Consider the following 20,943-nt stretch of genomic DNA (forward strand, 5'->3'; position numbering starts at 1 on the left):
TACTTTCTTCTTCACCCTTAGGGATGCCTGTGACTCTTAGGTTAGGCCTCTTCATATAATCCCATATTTCCTGTAGGCTTTGCTTTTTTCTCTTATTTCTCTGAAAGAAAATCCTCAATAAAATCCTATCAAATTGAATTCACATACTCATCAAAAAAATAATCCATCAAGACCAAGTTGGCTTCATCCCAGAGATGCAAGGATGGTTCATCATACTCAAATCTAGAAATGTAATTCACTATATAAATAGAAGCAAAAACAAAGACCCTATGATCTTTTCAATAGACACAGAAAAAGCATATAACAAAATTGAGCACCCTTTTATGATAAGAACTCTTACCAAAATAGTCATAGATGGAACATACCTCAAAGTTGTAAAAGCCATATTTGACAAACACAAAGCCAACATCATACTAAACAGGGAAAAATTGAAAGCATTCCCACTTAGAACTAGATCCAGACAAGGTTGCCCCTATTACCACTTCTATTCAGCATAGTGCTGGAAGTCCTAGCCACAGCAATCAGACGAGAGAAGGAAATCAAGCACATCCAAATGGCATAGAAGAGGTCACACTATTGCTCTTTGCTGACGATATAATCTTAAATCTAGAAAACCCCAAGAATTCTGCCAAGAGACTCCTGGAATTGATAAATACATTCAGTGAAGTCTCAGGCTACAAAATCAATATACACAAATCTGTGGCATTCATATATGCCAACAACAGTGAAACTGAAAACCAAATCAAATACTCAATACCTTTCACATGGAAGAAAATAAAAGACCTAAGGATATATTTAACTAAGGAGGTGAAAGTCTTCTACAGGGAGAACTGTGAAACACTAAGGAAAGAAATAGCAGAGGATGTAAACAGATGGAAAACCAACCATGCTCATGGATTGGCTGAATCAACATTGTTAAAATGTCGGTACTACCCAAAGTTGTCTACAGATTCAATGCAATCCCTATTAAAGTACCAACATCATTTATTGCAGATAAAGAAAAAATAATTCTACACTTCATATGGAACCAGAGAAGACCCCGTATAACCAAAGCAAGCTTAAGCAAAGAGAACAAATTGGGTGGCATCAATTTATCAGACTTCAAGCTATACTACAAGGCAATGGCAACCAAAACAGCATGGTACTAGCACAAGAACAGAGACATATACCAATGGAACAGGATTGAGAACCCAGTTATAAAATTATCCTCATATAGTTATCTGATCTTTGACAAAGCAGACAAAAACATACACTGGAGAAAAGAATCCCTATTCAATAAATGTTGCTGGAAATATTGGAGAGCCACATGTAGAAGACTGAAACAGGATCCGCACCTCTCATCTCTCACAAAAATCAACTCACAATGGATAACAGACTTAAACCTAAGTCATGAAAACTATCAGAATTCCAGAAGAAAACTTTGGAAAACTCTTATAGACATTTACCTAGGGAAAGTATTTATGAATAAGATCCTAAAAGCATTCACAGCATCAACAAAATAAATACATGGGACCTGATCAAATTTAAAAGCTTTTGCACAGTCAAGGAAACTATCACTAGAGTGAATAGAGTACCTACAGAATGGGAGAAAATATTTGCCTGCTATCTATCCGATAATGGGCTGAAATCCAGAGTCTATACAGAACTCAGGGAAATCAGCAAGAAAAAAATCAAACAGCCCCATTAAAAAGTGGACAAAGGACATAAACAAAAACTTTTCAAAAGAAGACAGAATAATGGCCAATAAATATATGAAAAAATGTTCTACATCTCTAATCATCAGGGAAATACAAATCAAAACCACAGTGAGATATCACTTAACTCCAGTGAGAATGGCTTTTATCAAAAAGTCCCAAAACAATGAATGTCAGTGTGATACAGAGAGATAGGAACACTCATACACTGGTGGTGGGACTGCAAACTAGTATAACCTCTATGGAAAGCAATATGGGGATACTGCAAAGAACTAAAAGTAGAACTACCATTTGATCCAGCAACCCCACTACTGGGTATCTATAATAAGGAAAAAAAGACATTATATAAAAAAGACATTTACACTGGAATGTTTCTAACAGCACAATTCACAATTGCAAAGATGTGGAAACAACCCAAGTGTCCATCAATACATAAGTGGTTTAATAAAATATGGTATTTGTATACCATGGAATACTACTCAGGAACAAGAAACAATGGTGAACTAGCATGTCTTATATTATCCTGGATAGAGCTGGAGCCCACTCTCTGAAGTGAAGTATCCCAATAATGGAAAAACAAACACCACATATACTCACCATCAAGTTGGTACTAATTGATCAACACTTATATGCACATATGGAAGTAACATACATTGGGTGTCAGGCAAGTGGGAGGGGGTAGAAGGGGATATGCATATTCACACCTAATGGGTGAAGTGCATACTGTCTGGGGGATGTGCACAGATGTAGCTCTGACTCAGTGTTGCACAGGCAATATATGTAACCTAAACTTTTGTACCCCTGTAATATTCTGAAATTAAAAAAAGAAAAATAAAACAAAAAAAAATAAAAACAACAACAACAAAACTTTATTTGGATTTCAAATTTTCTAATTTCCCAATAAGGACAGTATTTGATCAAAAGATATATGCTCCATCAATGAGAGATGTCTATTTATAATTCTGAGGTGTTTTAAAAGCTTTGATATTTTATAACCACACCAACACCATGTATTTGTGTTCGTTTCAGCACATTCTTATCAACATTGTATATTCCAGTGTTTATAAATAATTTTTTCATTTCTTTAAAAAAAACAATTGAAATGATCATATGGTTTTTGTCCTTCGTTCAGTTGATATGATATATTACATTTGTTGAACCATCCTTGCCTTGAATCCCTGGGATGAATCCCACTTGATCATGGTGAATAATATTTGGAATGTGTTGTTGAATTTGGTAGGCTAGTATTTTGTTGAGGATTTTTGCATCTTTTTTCATCAGAGATATAGTTTTCTTTTTTGTTTTATCTTTGCCTGGTTTTGGTATCAGACTGGTACAGGCCTCATGGAATGAGTTTGAGTGTATTACCTCCTTCCTAAGTTTTTGAAATAGTTTAAGTAGCATTGATATTAGTTCTTTGAATGCTTCGTGGAATACAGCAGTGAAGCTATTGGGTTGTGGGATTTTCTTTGATGGGAGAGGTTTTATTATTGCTTCAATCTCATTATTTGTTATTGGTTTATTCAAGTTCTGGATTTCTTTCTGGTTCAATCTTAGTAGGTATATATATATAGGAATTTATCCATTTCTTCTAGATTGTCCAATTTATTGGCATATATGCTCCTAGTAATCTCTAATGATCCTTCAGATTTCTACAGTATCAGTCATAATGTCTCCTTTTTCATCTCTGAATTTACTTATTTGGGTCTTCTCTCTTTTTTTCTTAATTTATCTGGCTGAAGGTGTGTCTATTTTGTTTATCTTTTTAACCAACCAACTTTTTGTTTCATTGATTTTTTGTGTTGTTTCTTGGGTTTCAATTTCACTTGTTTCTGCTCTGATCTTTATTATTTATTTTCTTCTATTAATTTTAGGTTTGGTTTGCTCTTGTTTTTTTAGTTCTTTGAGATGCATCTTTAGGCTGTTTATTTGAAGCTTTTGTACATTTTTTTTTTCTTCAAGCAAAACAAAATCAAATTTAATGGTCTTAAATGCAAAAGTAAAAACAGACAAAAAACACAATAAAGCAAAAGAAAATTTTAACAGAACAGAACAACACAAAATGTCAAGACAGTCGTGAAGAGAACTTTTGAGGGTTAATCTTTAAAACTATAAATCAAAGGTTTTTGTTAATAGATAACTGGCAAGAAGTTAACTACTTTTCTGCTGAGTGTTCATATGAAATCAAAATTTCAAAACAAAATCCGACTAAAATAGAAAAAAGTCTAGCGCTCACAAGAAAGGGTGAGAGAAATACAATGCTCAAATGTTTCTGTTTTATTAAAACATAGAGCTATCGTATGCCTTCAAGCTATTTTAAAAGCCCTTGAAACTGGAGAAACTATCGTGAACAACAGTATCCGATGTGTGGGGCACCGTAGATGCAATGTGTGGACAGAAATTCGGGATGTCAGAGTAGCAACACATCTTCGGGCGTGCCTGGAGCTCAGATCTGACTCTGGAATATACTGGAGTTTCCCTGAAACTCTTGGTCTGTTCCCATTGGTGCCTGGGCTTATGAAACACACTGTGCCCTTCTCTGGAGGGCCCCTCCCAGCATGCAGGCCCCTTCCCCGGTGGTGGCTCACATTGGACAGTCCCACTGCCACTCCCAGGACCACTCACTCGGCAGAGCCCAGCACTGAGTGAGCAGAAGGTGGCAACGGGACCTGCCTGGGAAAGCAACTTCCTGTCAACCAAAGCATAAATCGCTTAAAATGTTGAAGCAGTTTAGAAAACGCACATTCAGCATCTGTCTAGCATCTTTCAATTAAAAACTAAAAGATCACTTTTTTTAATCCAGTTTGTGGAGACATCGAATGAAACAAGTGTTAGACAGTCTTAGAAGTTAAAGCATGCTTCAGTTTCACCACCATCCAGAGGGACTGGGTTAGTCAATGCAGTCTACTTAGGTTTCTGTTTAATATATGCCTTAAAGGAAATAACTTATGAAACTTAAAATTGGTCTAACATTGTGGGATTTCAAACATTTGAACATGCTGGTTTCATCCCAGAGTATAAAAACCTTCCACTTCTCATTCAGACTAAGACAAACAGTTGTGAAAATTGGCACAAATGAGTTGTACACTAACAAAAAAACCTTCAACTTCTTCACTCTTAATTATCTATTCCATATTAAAAAAAAAAAAAAGCACGAGCGAGTTATTTATGGGACTTGTTGGTTTTGAAGGAAACCTGTAAGATTTTGTCCCCCAGGCCCATAGCCATTCAGACTGGCTATGGCCATAGCAGCTTCTTCATAGTTTGTCATGGCCACAAAGCCAAACCCTTTGCACTTGGTGTTGAAATTGTGAATCACTTTCACATTGGTGAGGGCGCCAAAGGGGCCAAAAATCTGCCAGAGGATCTCCTCGTCGGCATCTTGGCCAAGGTTGTAGATGAAGATACACCAGCCTGAAGAAGCATTTCCCGGGACATTGACACCAGAAAGCCCACTCATGTGATCTACACCCACAGGGGAGAACCTGAATCTCTGCGCCTGGTGGTGAACTGGGTCTCCGAACCGTCTAGCTGGTGAGTGGTACAGCTGCAAGAGGAGTGCCACGTTTTTGTTCTTGTTGGGGTTGGCTGCAAACTTCACTGTGATGGGCTCAGGGTAACCTGGGAGTTTATGACCGTTGAAACTGATAATTGCCTCTTCCACTTCCGACCGTTTGTGAACTGGATAAACGCAGCCCTTCTGGACAAACCTGTGGTCTGGTCCACAAGGACCCGGGAGTTAATGATTTGCCCAAACCGAGAGAACATGTCCTCCATGTCCTTCTGGGTCACTGCCCTCAGGAGTCCGCTGATGTACAAGTTGGCATCTTTGATGACCTCTGAGCTCAGGCGAGCATACGACACCTTAATGGTTTTTGACTGGAGCCTCAGGTCATTCAGCCTGTTGATTGCTCTCTCTGCGTCCTTTGCAGTCACATAGTTCCAAAGCCATAGCCCAAGCTGTTTCCTGCTATTTTATCCGGAATGAGTTTTGCAGATTCAACTTCACCAATGCTGCTGAACAGACTTTGTAACTCATCCTGGGTCATGTTCTGAGGGAGATAGTTGACAATTAAATTAGTTCTCCTGATGTAACCCCTGCAATCTTTGGCCATGTGGTCTCCATAACCATTAGACATTATATTTTCCAAAAATCTAGACGCAGGCGGGCCCAGGGCTGCTCCAGGGCAGGAGGACAGGAAGCTGCGGCACAGCGCTACTAGCTCCGCTCGGCCTCGGTAGCTGTGGCGGTGATGGCAACGGCGTCGGTGGCTCCTCCTCCTCTACAATTTTGATGTAGGCACTTATTCCTAAAATTTTCCTGTTATTACTGCTTTTGCTTTATCCCATAAGTTTTAATATGTTGTGTTTTCATTTTTTTCTAGAATTTTTGAAAGTTCCTTCTTAATCTCTTCATTTCCCTGCTGGTCATTCAGGAGCATGTTGTTTAATTTCCATGTATTTATATCGTTTTCAATGCTCCTCTTGTTATTGATTTCTGGTTTTATTCCATTGTGGTCAGAAAAAAAATAGTTGTTATGATTTCAAGTTTTGAACTTTTTAAGACTTGATTTGTGTTGTAACATATGGTCTAACCTTGAGAATGATCCATGAGCTGAGGAGAACATGTATTCTGCAGCTGTTGGATAAAACTGTAAATATCTACCAGGTCCCTTTGATTTATAGTCTAGATTAAGTTCAATGTTTCATTGTTGATTTTCTGTTTCAATGATCTGTCCAATGCTGAAAATGGAGTGTTGAGGTCTCTAACAATTATTGTATTGGGATCTGTCTCTCTCTTTAGCTCTGATAATATTTCCTTTACATATCTAGGTGCTCCAGTGTTGGGGGAATGTATATTTACAATTTTTATCATTATATGACTTTCTTTGTCTCTTTTTACAGTTTTTATCTTGAAATCTATTTTGTCGGGTAGATGTATAGCCACTCCTGCTCTTTTTGTTTTCCTTTGCATGGAATATATTTTTCCATCCTTTTATTTTCAGTCTGTAGGTGAAGTTGGTTTCTGGCAGACAACATATAGTTGGCTCTTGTTCTGTCATCCATTCAGCCACTCTGTGTCTTTTGATTGGAAAGTTTCATCCATTCATATTCAATGTAGTTATTGATAGGTAAGGACTTCTTCCATATTGTTATTTAATTTCTGGTTGTTTTGTGGTCCTCTTTCTTCCTTCCTTACTGTCTTCCTTTGTTAAAGGTGATTTTCTCTGGTACTGTGTTTTAATTTTGTTGTCTTCAGTCACTAAATTTGTGCTAACTTCTTGCAGTAGCCATGGGAAACTAACATGGAAAGGATATGCTGAAACATCGCTTTATCCATTCAGTATATTTTTGGACACTAACTAGTACAAGTCACTATGAAGATAATATGGGGTTTACAAGGATGAAACCTATGAGAACCATGATCTTTAGGAACTTACAGTCTGGTAGATGAGATTTTGCATTGTTTCAGATATGCCAGAGAATGGTGGGAAGAGTCAGTCTCTCTTTCTTTTTCTGTATATCTTGTATACACACACACATACATGAGTAGGGTTCTAGTTCATTTAGTCAAAGATATACAAATTTAGCAGAAGTGAGGTACCTAGCAAAGTAGGAGCAAAAGCACCATTATTCCTTTGACCCTTTGTGTCTCTAATGTGGGGCACACAGTAGCAGGTGACACTGTTCAAGTAAAGTATGATCTTGCCAAGTGTAAGAAATCTGATTTTGTGCTGTACCATATCCCTTCTCTATGTGTGGCTTATATCACTGCTCAGGAAGAATTAAATAATGCACTTATGCTTAAGGGAGTATTTATAAACATCAGGTTCTCCTACTTCTTGTTCTCAGAGTCTTATTTTTTTTAGGTTCTTAGTATCATGAGGCTACATCTCATTCAGAGTGAAAAAGCAGAGTCAGTGAGTACCCAGGTACCCATGAGGAGTATTTCTTCCTTGAACTCTGCAATTGTGTGGAAAGACCATTTCCCTATGTGCATTTGTGTATGTGAATTAAATCACTTTACATATAAGGTAGAAATTGATAAGATAAATATATATATGCATACATAAAAACACACATATAGACATGTTGCTTTAGTTACTTCTAAACAAACATTTTTAAGGTGATTAATGTATTGTCTTAAGTGAACAGATGCAAGGCAACTTTTAGGATAAATGTGCTTCAAAAGATCAGCAGGAGAAATTAATTATGTAGAAAGGAAAATCTCTTGATTAGGAAAAAATGGCAAAGACATAAATTGCAAATGTTGGATCATGTTTACAAGTTTTCTTTTTCTCTCTTCTTAGCTTGCAACAGGGATAGATATGGTGACAGGAAAAGACTAGAAAACTATAAAGGCCTGGGAAATCTAAAATACGGGAAACTGAGGTTAAACAGTGGTTAATGGCTCAGTTTAGTATTGCAACCATAGTCATTTAATTCTATAATGATCTACTTGGCACTTACTATGTACTCAGTATATTCTGTGCAGATACAAAGACCAATAACATCCAGTTCTTCCCATCAAGTAATTTTTAATCAAAAATTTTTAATTTTTAATCTAAATATCCATATAATTTTAATGCAAGCCCTGATAAACGGGCTACTAGATAGAAGTACAGGACCATGTTATTCTAAGAGAGAGAAATCAAATTCATTTGTGGTGAGAGATCAGACTCATTTTGGGGGAGAAGGGTGGAAGAAAAGGGAAAAGCCTCAATGAGGAATAAGGTATCAAATGGATCTGGACAGATGAGTAGGAGTTGAATAAGAAAAAAGGGACTGAGGGGCAGCATGAACAAAAAATATAGCACTGGCAAAGTGTGGAATTTTGGGGAAGCAACATTAGTTTGATCATTCATTCATTCATTCATTCATCTAGGTCTCTGCTCTGTGAAACTGGTTCTACTCTAAGGTTACCACGGAAGAAAGGAATATTTGATTCAAGCACATTTCTAGTTTTAATATCAGAGATGTCAATTCTATATATTTTCTCAAATGATCAAGACACAAACTTCTGAATTGAATAGAACAGAGTAAATATGTGAATTATAAGACTTCACTGAAACCTTTCTATTACAGAGACATCATTACTACATCTCTAATGGATCTCCTGCTTTCTGGGTGACTGTGGGCAATGCTCATTTATACAACAAAGGAATTCTCTATACCATGACAAGCACTTTGAGGACAATACAGTGAAACAAGCCTGAGTCGCTGCCCTTAGAGTCTTTTAGAGACTATGATAATGTTCTATACAGAGTGCAGGTTACTTTTTGGAGCCTCACTTTCCTCATCTCTGAAAATGGAGCTTGAAATGACTTGCCTACGTGGGGTTGTGGTAAGACTTAAATTACTGAATGTGAAAGAACAGATGAAAAGTATCAAGAGTGGTATGTGTTCAGTTATATAATCATGTGAATCTGGCTATTATCCCTCCTCTTGTTTTTATTTATGCATGGCTTCAAGGAGTCTCTTAGGTCAGAATGAACTATGGTAAGTGCCTATTCTGCCATCTGCTGCAATAATGAGTCAAATGAATCTCCTGACTCTAACACATTGGCCTGGCTCTTTGATTCTTGGCTATAGGCACCATTTCTAGATTAAGTGTATTTCTACCCCATTGACCCATTGGGAAAATGGATTCTTAGCTGGGAGTGTTCAGGCATCTGAACGCCCAGTCTGAGCTCTTTTTGCTGGGGGCCTCTGAGTAGTCTGTGTTTCACCAGACTGCAGCTGTTCTCCAAAGCAAACCTTGTTAGACTCTTTAGCTGATGTCTTTTCTTCCAAGAGCAATATGCAACCGCAAACTGAAAGCTCTCAGAAATCTATATGGGGATAACTTTTACTGAAAATATTGCTATTAACGCAAATGCATTCACCTAAAAATAGTGTAACAAAGGCCAGTTTACAGCCTACTGCTTTTAGAAGAAGGAGGAGTGGGCTTTTGAAATTGATTGCTTGGGTGAACACAATTGTTACTAAGTTTGCCTCTCAATTGGACCTGTGACAGCTTTCAGCTATGTTTGAAACACCAGAGAAATTTCTCTTTTGTCTCTTGAAGGGGAAGTGGCTAAATTGATTTGGGTTATTTGTCTAGAAAACTGTCTTACTATCTGGAAAACTGTCTCTTTGGATGCATAAAACAGCCTTTTTTTATAAGGATAGGGCCAGGGCCATGCTACCTTTTATAATTATGACATGCACAATATTTATCAGCAATAAAAATGTATAGCTTCTCTTTGGAAGTGTCCTGGCTGAATTGTGGCTATTTATCATTATTTCTAAATAAAAAGCTCTGAGTGCGTTGTCACAACTGCCAGATAGGTGTTATTTGAATAAACAAACAAACAAACAAACAAAACATTGGAAGAATTCTGATTACATTTTTCATAGAGGCTTCAGCTCAGATAGCTAGAATAAGAATCTCAGGCCCTGGTCTTTTCCAATAGCCTGCATCTGGGGGAGTTGAGTAACAGCTCTCTGGAGGAGGGGATAGAACTACTTAAAATAGCCCTGCTCTATTATTACGTGGGAGGTGGAAAAAGCACAAAGTTTAGATGCACCCCTCCCACCCGTAACTTGCCTATTTCCATCTGGTAAAAAATGAGTTAATTGGAGGATACTTGATATACCTCTTTACATGATTAGAGAGTAATAAATCCTGAGAAATGATACCTAATCCAAATTTAGGGAGAGCTTGTTTTTTGCTTGTCTGGAGTGCTTTGATTTCTTAACTGGATTCTGGATTTCTGATAAAGCTATTTTGGTCTGCATATCATTGTTATATTGGTGTTTTTTGTGGAGGAACAAGGGCTGAGAATTCTGCTATCTTGCTCTTCCATGGGTTCTTTGTGTGGGTTAAGTTGAACAAGAAGTGTGTGCAAGGACTTAGTACAATGCCTACCTGGTACAGAGTAGGGCTATTATAAAGATATTATTCAAAAAGTAATTGAATACACGAACAGAGGAAATTGGAGAGCTCTAATTCAGTGTGTCCCTTTGGGAGGAAACACACAGGGTATGCTACTGAATGAGCCTTTGAGTGTTTTAAATGGAAATAAGTGAAGAGTCTATGAGGGGAAGAAAGTTCTACACAAGACTTACACAGATAGCCAAATGAGTCATGAGCACTGGTTCTGTCTCATGCAGGGAGGTACTGCAAAGATTCTTCTTTAGAGGATGCTTCCTCCACCTTCTAAATCCCTCAAATTTATTTGGCAATTAAGTATATATACTGCTCTCTCCTCTGATTATTTTACTACTGTTTAAAATTTTAAACTTATGGTAAAATTTACCTTAAAGGTGAATAATCCAGGTAAAAATGAGGAACTTTAATATTCAAGTTTGCCAGATTATTTCATTTTTACAGTTATTTCTGCTAATGCCAATAAATCTCTAAATCACATATAAGAAATTACCTGGTACATTTGAGCATAGATTGGCATGCTATTAGAGTGCCATTTTCAGTATGAGGTGCTAATTTTTATTAATCGTAATAATAGTTAAAATTTATTGAATGCTTATATGCTAGGTACTTAGAGAAGTACCTTTATATGCCTTAACTTCATTTAACATTCATTACCCTTTAAGGTGTAGGTATTATGCCCATTTTAAAGATTAAGAAACTGAGACCAATAAGGTTAAATAATTTTTGTAAGATTATATGACCAGAAGAATGTGAACAAATTTCAGAAGAATATTCAGAATTATTAAATATTTTAAAGTAGCATATTGGAGGAAAGGAAATATTCAAATGGAATTACTTCTCTAGGTGAAGTCTGAGGAGTAAACTTCTAATCATCTTCAGGTTTATGGAGAAAGATTGTAAGAGAGATACAGCCTTGTTGGTCCTTGATTTCTTTAAGGATACTAGCAAGAAGAAATGGGCTAATGTTGACAGAAAAGACATAAAGAAGATACCATATCCTGTGGTCAAACCTCTGGAATAAATGACCCATGGATAATGGACAACTCCACAGTCAGCCATGGGGCTTGGTTGATTTGCTCAAATGCTTGCTAAGTTACAAGAGTCAAATGAGCTAACCTTTGAAATACAAGGTGGAGGCTCAAGATACAGTAACATGTTTCTGGTTCCAGATTTATTTTGTTTTCCATTCACTGTTTTACAGAGATACATTTCATTATATTATTTTCATGTTTTAAATGTATTAACTTGGTAATGTGACTTATATTTTGATAATAATGTAAAAAACATTCTTTTTGACTTTTCAATAAGGTATTCTCATCTCAACTCTTAAGTCAGTATTGACTCTGAAATAACATTTAATATCATTTCTGAGAATAATTTTTAAATTTCAAGGTTAGGGGTATGAGATATATATTCTTTGGGTATAAGCCTAAGATGATCTTTAGCCTTTGGGAAAAATGAAGCAGAAAACTGCTAAAAATATGGCTAGAAAAGATAAAGGAGTTTGATCTGTAATCTCAGAATATGTTATGTGTATATAGCAGGATATATATTAAGTATCTGTATCTAAAAGCTCATTAATATGTATGAGTTGAGAATTGCATAGTGAAGTAGAATGCATAGCACCTTCCTCAGGTACAGTGATGCTACATATCAAACAAGCTCCAGAGATGAAATGTTTTCTTCAGTTCAAATATCATAACCATAATGTACAAGATTATTTATCAAACTTTTATGAATTTCTCTAGTGCTTACAAGTGTAGTACCTAGGTACTTAATGAATCAATTAAACAATGAAATCAATCTATCATCCACCTTCCTATTATCAACCAGAGATTACTTGCAAGGCCATGTCTAAATTAGTTCTTTAGAGTACTTAGAACAATGTGGGCATTTAAAGAATGATTAATAACAATACAGATACGTATGTATTAAAGAAGACTATTATAACTTTAGTTCAGTTTTTTGAAATGCTTTCACTTAAACAGATCTGAATGTGATCTAAGGGAACAGCTATGAATTACAAAAATGAATAATACATTTTTCTTTCAAGTGAAATATGAAAAAATGTATATTTAATCATTACTATTACCTTGTTACACTTATGTTGTCTAGGCCTGTCCAGTTTTTTATCTAGATACTTTCCTGAAAACCCTATATTTGGACCTATAGCAGGTAAAGTCATACCAGTTTCTCCACCCCGAGAGAGGGCAAGCTTAAATACCAGAACTCAAGTCTTTCCTACCTAAACTGATTGTTACTCCTGTCTTTTGACTCCATAGGGAAGCATTGGAGTCCCTGGTACACGAACATGACCTGAGCAGATTTTGTTTGACCACTGATTACTTCGGATAGGGTACTATAGACCAGGATTTCTTATCTTATTAGGGTCATAGATCCCTTAAACAATCTCTTGAAATCTATGGACTGCTGACCCTGAAAATTTTTTCATAACAATCTTTGATTATTTACAGATCCCTAGAACCTCATCTATGACCCCGAGGTTAAGAGTCATTGCTTAAAATTGTCATAGGAGCTTGATGATACTTTGGAGCTAGAAACAAAGATTACAGGAAAGTGGCATATTTCAAGTTTTATTGGAAAAAGGTAATTTCCACTGAAGGCAAATTTGTATAATTTGTTAACTTATTTGATATTGTCCAGAGACTCAAATAGCATTGAAAACGGCATGAGGTAAAAATTTAATACAAAACTACATGTAGAAAATAACAGTTTTATTTATGTTATCAAGATTAAGGTCTGAGTATTTTCCTTTGGAATAGTGGCTCTTCCGGGTTGGCAAGAATATGAAAGTTCATCTTGTCCAACAGCTCATCTGATGCTTGAATCCCCTCTGTGTTTATCAGTTTTCTTGGTTGTGTCAGAGTTAGCCATCACATTTTTAACACGTGAGGAGGGAGTGATTATTTTTTAGTCTGAGAATTTAAACATGCTTTTTCTTTACATAAGGAAAATCTAGCCTATTGTGACCTCCAGTGTTTTTCTCAAAATTGTGAAGAATAAAGCAAATGGATTCCTGCTGTGAAAGAATATAACATAACATACTTCTTTATTTTTTGACTTTTTTCACTCTAGTGTCTAAAGTCTGGCTTCTGCAGTTATTGACATGGCATTATTCTTTTTTATGATGAGAGATACTATCAGTTTTTGAATGAGAAATAGATCATTGTTGAAATAAAGAAAAATTGAGTCACTTATGTACAAAATGCTTTTCTCTCTGACAACTAGCATTCACTACCTAAATTAATCACATATTTGAGAAATCATCCTTTTCATGTCATGGGTATTCTAATTCAACAGCTCGGATAGAAATGTAGTAAAGAGAACAAAGTTATTTCTTAATGTCCATTCCAAGAATTATTGTTACACTTTCCATTTGTTTTCATCGAACCCCTGGATTCCAAATATCTTTATCATTTCACAAGTTCTTCCTTCCTTTTTTACTTCCACATTGAAGTGTTTGGAAACACTTACTTTATGTATGAGAAAGGATTAAAATACTAAGACCATTTCATAAACAATGCATATGCTAATAAACATTGATCTTCAAAGTTAGTTGGCTTGGGAGCCCAGACAATTATCCCAGTGTTGTCACTGCTAAAAAATAACTCAAAAATTTGTTTCAGAACTAGTTTATGAGCCACATATGCTGTTCTACTGGTAAATGGGGCTAGATCTGTGGTTCTCAACGTCATTTCACATTAGGATCACTTAGGGAGCTTTAAAAATATGATATCCAGGCCCACTCTTTGAGATTTTGATTAATGGGTGTGGGGTATGGTCTAGGGATAGGGCTTTTTAAATTTCCCCAGTTGGTTGTAATGTGTGCCAAGATTCAGAACCATTGGATTGAAGTTTTAACAAGATTCTGAAGATACCTAATGGCTTATCTGCCACCTAAGAATGCTTTAAGACCAAATGGTACAGCTTAAAGATATTCAAAGTAAAGAAATAGAATAGCCTGTCAGGTAATTTGCCATGGCTCTCTAATTCACCATGATTTCTCCAGTATAATGGCTAATTCAGCACTGTGCCCTATAAATACATTACCCAGAAAGCTATTGAACTGTCTTTAATAAAAGAAGTCTGAAAAGAAAGCATATTCACCAGCAGGGTAGTCTTATTAATTTGACTTTGAATTGACTAGGTTTAGATTTGTATTATATACAGTGTGTTGAAGAAGATTGTTTTGTTTGCATTGTTTTGAATAAGTGGGTACTGAATTAATGTGTTTTTACCATATAACAGCAATGAATGATTTTTTTGTTTGCTTTTTTGACAGAGAGCAGCAGCTAAAAATAATCTTTTTACCCCATGGTCTTAGCTTATTTGGATTTGATGTTTTGTTCCAGCTTCATGGTACATGCTCTTCCTATAAATGATTTCTACATAATGCCAATTTCTTATTAAATATGTCTTACAAGATGAGATACTATCTAACATTCCCAAAGTTCCAAATGACTTTACAGAAATGCTTGATATGGCAGAAACATTTTTAGCTCTGCCATAAATTAATAGGTTTTACTTCTATTACACAGATAAACATATTTATTTGATCAATATATTTGATAGAATTAGATTTAGGAGCAGAACTCATTTACTCAGTGATGATAAAATGAAAAATAAAAGCACAATAACTTCCAGATAAGGTGGCTGATAAAAATGTAGTTATAGAAAGAATTAGGGGAAAGTTGACATTATAGCCTATGCATTTTCCATGGGAAGATAAACTTTTAGGTAACAAAGAAACAAACAAAACTTATAACTGTGGAAACAAACAGAACTTATGACTGTGGAAAACCTTCACACTTTTTTTTTTAATTTCAGCTTATTATGGGAGTACAAAAGTTCAGGTTATATATATTGCCCGTGCCCCCCCATCCCCCCGAGTCTGAGCTTCAAGCAAAACCTTCACACTTGTTGATAGTGAACCAGAAAGATTCCTCAGGTCTTACTCTAGCGGCTGGTGCATTTATGCCCTTGGTGGTACTGCTGATCTTGTCCTCTATTAATGCAAATTAGAATATCACAGGGGGTTAATAAATTTCATTATCGATATTAAAAACTACCTATGGGCCCACTTTTTTTTTTTTTTTTTTTTTTTTTTTTTGAGACAGAGTCTCACTCTGTTGCCCAGGCTAGAGTGAGTGCCCTGGCGTCAGCCTAGCTCACAGCAACCTCAAACTCCTGGGCTTAAGCGATCCTACTGCCTCAGCCTCCCGAGTAGCTGGGACTACAGGCATGAGCCACCATGCCCGGCTAATTTTTTTGTATATATATATTTTAGTTGTCCATATAATTTCTTTCTATTTTTTAGTAGAGACGGGGTCTCACTCTTGCTCAGGCTGGTCTCGAACTCCTGACCTCGAGCGATCCACCCACCTCGGCCTCCCAGAGTGCTAGGATTACAGGCGTGAGCCACCGCGCCCGGCCTGGGCCCACTTTTTAATGAGGTTATTTAGTGATGCCTTGCTGATTTGCTTGAGTTCTTTGTAGATTCTGGCTATTAGCCATTTACTGGATGTATAGCCTGCAAATATTTTCTCCCATTCTGTAGGTTGTCTATTCACTTTATTAATAGTTTACTTGACTATACAGAAGCTTTTTAATTTAATCAGGTCCCACTTATATATTTTTATTATTGTTGTGATTGCCTTTGTGGTCTTCTTCATAAATTATTTGCCTAGGCCAATATCTACAAGAGTTTTTCTAACGTCTTCTTCTAGAATTCTTGTAGTTTCATGCCTTACATTTCATGCCTTAGGTTTAAGTTTGTTATCCATCATAAGCTGATTTTTCTGAGAGGTGTGGATCCTATTTCAGTCTTCTACATGTGGCTATCCAATTTTCACAGCACCATTTATTGACTAGGCATTCTTTTCCACAGTGTCTGTTTTTGTCTGCTTTGCCAAAGATCAGGTGGCAATATGGGGATTGTTTTATATCTGGGCTCTCTGTTACAATTTATTGGTCTATGTCTCTGTTCTTGTGTGAGTACCATGCTATTTTGGTTACTATAGCCTTGTAGTATAGCTTGAAGTCTGCTAAAGTGATGCCTCACAATTTATTCTTTTTGTTTAAGGTTGTTACGGATACTCAGGGTCTTTTCAGGTTCCATGCAAAAGGTAGAATTATTTTTTTCTAGATCTGTGGAAAATGATGCTGGTATTTTAATGGGGATTGCATTGAATCTGTAAATCATTTTGGGTAGTATACATATTTTAACAATGTTGACTGTACCAGTCCATGAGCATGATATGTTTTTCCATCCTCTGTGATTTCCTCATTCAGTGTTTTGTAGTTCTCCCTGTAGAGGTCTTTCATCTCCTTGGTTATATTCCTAGGTACTTTATTTTCTTTGTAGCTGTTATGAAAGGTATTGAGTCTTTATTCTCAGCTTGACTGTTGTTGGTGTATAGGAATGCTACTGATTTGTGTCCATTAATTTTATAACCTGAGACTTTGCTGAGTTTATTTATCAATTCCATGAGTTTCTTAGCAGAATCTTTGGGGTTTTCTAGATATAATATCATCAGGAAAGAGCAATAGTTTGACCTCTTCTTTCCCAATTTGGATGTCCTTGATTTCCTTATATTGCTTGATTGCTATGGTTAGGACTTATATCACTATGTTGAAAAGTAATGGGGACAGTGGGCAACCTTGTCTGGTTCCAGTTCTAAGTGGGAATGCTTTCAATTTTTCCCCATTCAGTATGATGTTGGCTGTGGGTTTGTCTTATAAGGTTTTTACAACTTTGAGATATGTTCCATTTATGCCTATTTTGTTAAGAGTTCTTCATAGGGTACTCAATTTTGTCAAATGCTTTTTCTGTGTCTATTGAGAGGATCGTATGGTCTTTATTTTTGCTTCTATTTATGTGGTGAATTACATTTCTAGATTTGCATATGTTGAACCATCCTTACATCTCTGGGATGAAGCCCACTTGATTGTGGTGGATTATTAGGTTTTTTTTTTTTTTTTGATGTGCAGTTGAATTCAGTTTGCTAGACATGAACAGAAGCTTATCAAAGGAAGATAGACTAATGGCCAATAAACATATGAAAAAAATGCTCAACATTTCTAATCATAAAGGAAATGCAAATCAGAAGAACAATGAAATATCTCCTAACTCCAGTGAGAATGGCTTCTCTCAAAAAGTCCCAAAACGACAGATGGTGGCGTGGATGCAGAGGGAAATGAACACTTAAATACAGTTTCTAGGACGGCAAACTAGTACAACGTCTCTGGAAAGTAGTATGGAGATACCTCAAAGAACTAGATGTTGACCTACCATTTGAAACAGCAATCCACTACTGGGTATTTACCCAAAGGGAAAAAAGACATTTTATAAAAAAGACACTTGCACTCAAATGTTTATAGCAGCATAATTGACAATCACAAAGATATGGAAACAACCTAAGTGCCCATCAATACATGAGTGGATTAATAAAATGGGGTATATGTATACCATGGAGTACTACTCAGCCATTAAAAATAAATGGTGAACTAATACCTTTTGTAACAACCTGGATGGAACTGGAGATCATCTTTATAAGTGAACTATCACAATAATGGAAAAACAAACACCACATGTGCTCACTTTTAAATTGGAACTAATCAATCAATACTCACATGTACATATGGTAGTAAAATTCAGTGGATATCAAGCAGGTGGGAGGCAGAAGGAGGAGAAGGGTAAATTCACACCTAATGGGTAGAATGCACACTATCTGGGTGCAGAGTACATTTATAACTATGACTCAAACTGAACAATAGCAATTCACTTAACCAAAATGTTTATACACCAGTAATATTCTGAAATAAAGAAAAAAACTACCTATAAGAGACTGTATAATCCCACTTGATAAGAAGGTTGGGGGAATTCCCCCCAAAATGCTGGAATATAGTCATCTCCCTATTCTTACAAAATTTTGTCATTCAAAAATTTCATGTAATTCCATGTGCATATCAAATTTCAGAAAGAACTCTCATAGGAGATGAAGAACATGTCTTATATTCTAGGGTGGTAAGGAACTCTTTACATATTAGGTGTGTTTCATGCATGTGATTCACAGACCAGTATCCTTTTATGCTCCCTGTCATTCTTTTGAAATATCATAATAACCACTCTTTATTGAGCTTATGCTAGATGCCAGGCACTGTACTCTATATGTTAGATTGAAGATATGAATTTGCCATATTTGACCATTGTTAATCTATATAAACAGCATATGGTTTAATCTAATACATTACCTAAATTTATCTTTAGAACTACACTATGAAATATTCCTATTATCCTCATTTTATAGATGATGAAGCTGAAGCTCAAAGAATTACTTTATCTTCAGTCTAGAACAAGATAATGGCAGAAGGATGATTTTTTACCTTTTCCATTCTTTTATTCATTTCAGAATATTATGGGAGTACAAACATTTTGATTATATATAATGCCTTTGCCTTGCCCAAGTCAGGACTACAAGCATGCCCTTCCCCCATAGAGTGTGCTCCACATTCATTAGTTGTGAGTTTACCCATCTCCGGCCCCCTCCCACCTGACTGGCACCCAGTGATATTACTACCATGTGAGCACCTTAGTGTTGATCAGTTAGTACCAATTTGATGGTGAGTACATGTGGTGCTTGTTTCTCCATTCTTGTGATACCTCACTTTGAAGGATGGGCTCGATCTCTATCCAGGAAAATATAAGAGGTGCTAGTTCACGATTGTTTTTTGTAGTTGAGTAGTATTCCATGGTATACATATACCACATTTTATTAATCCACTCATGTATTGATGGGCACTTGGGTTGTTTCCACATCTTTGCAATTGTGAATTGTGCTGCCATAAACATTCAAGTGCAGATGTCTTTATTATAGAATGTCTTTTTTTCCCTTGGGTAGATGCCTAGTAGTGGGATTGCTGTATCAAATGTTATTTCTATTTTTAGCTCTTTGAAATATCTCCAAATTACTTTCCACAGGGGTTGTACTAATTTGCAGTCCTACTGGCAGTGTAAGAGTGTTCCAGTCTCTCCACATCCATACCAGCATTTGTTGTTTTGTGACTTTGTGATAAAGGCCATTCTTACTGGAGTTAGGTGATATCTCACTGTGGCTTTGATTTGCATTTCCCTAATGATTAGACATGTTGAACACTTTTTTATATGTTTGCTGGCCATTATTCTGTCATCTTTTGAAAAGTTTCTGTTCATGTCCTTTGCCCATTTATTGATGGTGTTGTTTGATTTTTTTCTTGTTAGTTTTGTTAAGTTCTATATAAATTCCTGTTCCCAGCCCTTTGTCAGATGAGTAGAATGCAAATATTTTCTCCCATTCTGTGTGTTGTCTATTTACTCTAATGCTAGTTTCCTTGGCTGTGCAGAAGCTTTTTAATTTGATCAGGTCCCATTTATTTATTTTTGTCACTGCTGTGATTGCTTGATGGGTCTTCTTCATAAATTCTTTGCCTAGGCTGATATCTATAAGAGTTTTCCCAACATTTTCTTCTAGAATTCTTAAGCTTTCATGCCTTAGGTTTGAGTCTGTTATCCATCGTGGGTTGATTTTTGTGAGAGGTGAGGATCCAGTTTCAATCTTCTGTGACTATCATTAATAGCAAGGTATTGTATTTTGAAATAGGTTAGACTTTTTAATTCCTGTAAACTGTTTGTTACCCCTGACAGTTACCTGAAAAGCTAAGGGAACTGCTTGAAATATCATCTAGAGGCCTGAAAAAGAGATTTAACAGAGTAGGTTTGAGGATAGCCATTAGAAAAAAATAAGATTACTTCCTGGGTACAATATACTGAAGTCAAGTCATGCAATAAACTAGTCTCTTCTTCTATTTGTAAAATGAGGGTATGTTAATAGATGTTTTCATGTTTCTTCTAGATCAACTCTTCTGATTATGGTGGAAATAGTGAACATTCTGGGCTTTCAGAGAAAGAAGAAAATCCAAATACACTAGGGTAGTTAGAGAAAGAAGGTTCTGTGGCGATCATAGGGTCTAAATAAGGGGAGGGATTTGGATTCATACAGGAGGAAGAAATAGTAAGGTAGAAATAATTATGATAAATACTGGGACTGTGGTGAGAAAAAAATCATTGTTACCCACATTTTTTTTTTGTGTGTGAAGTTTTGAATATAATTTACATATGTGCTTCAGGATTTCAGTGGTATGAAATAGACAACAGTTAAAATTGCTTAGCTTTTTCTCAACTCCAAATCAGGATATAACTCCACTGCAGTTGAGGGGGAGTGGGACAAAGACCCCTTAAGGTTTGATGTCTTAAGG

General features: G+C 36.1%; 1 pseudogene; it reads right to left on the reverse strand.

The window, feature by feature from the left end:
- Positions 1-4,856: 4,856 nt before the first annotated feature.
- Positions 4,857-5,833, reverse strand: LOC138378284 (ELAV-like protein 1 pseudogene; annotated as a pseudogene).
- Between the last annotated feature and the right edge of the window lie 15,110 nt (positions 5,834-20,943).

Source organism: Eulemur rufifrons, chromosome 30, assembly GCF_041146395.1.
Source record: "Eulemur rufifrons isolate Redbay chromosome 30, OSU_ERuf_1, whole genome shotgun sequence".
NCBI lineage: Eukaryota > Metazoa > Chordata > Mammalia > Primates > Lemuridae > Eulemur > Eulemur rufifrons.